Genomic DNA, 1,466 nt, shown 5'->3' on the forward strand with positions numbered 1-1,466 from the left:
TGGTAGCGTAGTGCGTAAGGCACTTGACTGCTAACCAGAAGGCTGGTGGTTCAAACCCATCAGCCACTCCTCAGAAGGAAGGTTAGGCAATCTACTTCCATAGTGATGTTGTTGTTGTTGTTATGTGCTGTCGAGTCGGCCCCGACTCATAGCGACCCCTCCTTGGGTTTTCGAGGCAGTATCACTACGGAAGTAGGATTGCCCAACCTTCCTTCCGAGGAGTGGCTGGTGGGTTTGAACCGCCAGCCGTCTGGTTAGCAGGCAAGTGACTTAGCCACTATGCTACCAGAGCTCCTAAAAATATGGAACGCTTCATGAATTTGTGTGTCATCCTTGCGCAGGGGCCATGCTAATCTTCTCTGTATCGTTCCAATTTTAGTATATGTGCTGCCGAAGCACATATCCATAGTGATAATGCCTAAGAAACCCAAGAAGGGGTCCTTATGAGTCGGGTCTGACTCAATGGCACATAACAACAACAACAACAAGCATGAAAAAGGAGAACAGATCCTGGGCAGGCAAAGGTTAATAGCTACCCACTACAAAAGCTTTTCAGAATTACCAGCTATGTATGCTACAAAATGTATGTGACAATGGGCTCAAATACAGCAACAATTGTGAGGATCACTAGGACAGGGCAGCTCTGTTTTCTTCTGTTATATATAAGGTCACTATGAGTTGGAGCCAACTTATCAGTACCTGAAAAATAACAGCATGCTACAAAGAGGCCAAAACCCATATGCTCCAGTACTGTCATGACTTCACCCTGGCAGTTCAAACCCACCAGCCATTCCTCGTTAGGAGGACTGGCCAATCTACTTCTGTGAAGATACCGCCTTGGAAAGCCAAGGAGGGGTCTCTATGAGTCAGAATCGACTCGATGGCAGTGAGTTTGGTTTTTTGGTTTAGAGACATGTAAAGATCTTGGTAGCTGAATGGGTGGAAGCAATCAAGTCAAGGACCAACCCAAGGAATCATAGTCCCCACTTTTGTTTTACATTTGTCCTCTAATGGTAACTTTTTTTAGGGATTTACTCTTCCTGAATTCCAAGCACAATAACCTAATTTCTTTTCATTCATTCATTCACTTATTTATTTGTGCATTCAGTCCACAAGCATTTACTGAGTGCTCAGAATGCTGATAATTGGAGACATCCAAACAGATAAGGCATATGGTCATCGATCGATAAAGCATATGGCCTTCGTTCAATAATGCAACTATTTTTCTCTCTCAGAGTTACTTTGTCTTCTCAGACTTGAATAGAAGCCAAGAGAAAATATGAAAGCTTCATGGGGGGAGAGGAAGGGTCTTTATCCTGAGAATGTGAAAAATCCCGAAGATTCTCTTCAGCCAGAAATGAGATAATCTGCCTGTGTGCTCTTAAAGAAAACCTCTTCCCTGAAGCTTTCTAGGGAAATGTCACCTGCATCTGGGTAGGATGATTCCTTCTCAGGACTGCGTAGCC

At 44.1% G+C, this 1,466-nt stretch overlaps 1 non-coding gene across 1 annotated transcript; it reads right to left on the bottom strand.

Annotated features, from left to right (window-relative positions):
- Positions 1–296: 296 nt before the first annotated feature.
- Positions 297–399, bottom strand: LOC122151853. The gene has a single exon (XR_006164302.1). It is a non-coding gene; the product is annotated as a U6 spliceosomal RNA (small nuclear RNA).
- Positions 400–1,466: the final 1,067 nt, after the last annotated feature.

The sequence above is a fragment of the Orycteropus afer genome, unplaced genomic scaffold (assembly GCF_000298275.1).
Source record: "Orycteropus afer afer isolate SDZICR_OR568_19922 unplaced genomic scaffold, OryAfe1.0 scaffold00015, whole genome shotgun sequence".
In the NCBI taxonomy this organism is placed as follows: domain Eukaryota; kingdom Metazoa; phylum Chordata; class Mammalia; order Tubulidentata; family Orycteropodidae; genus Orycteropus; species Orycteropus afer.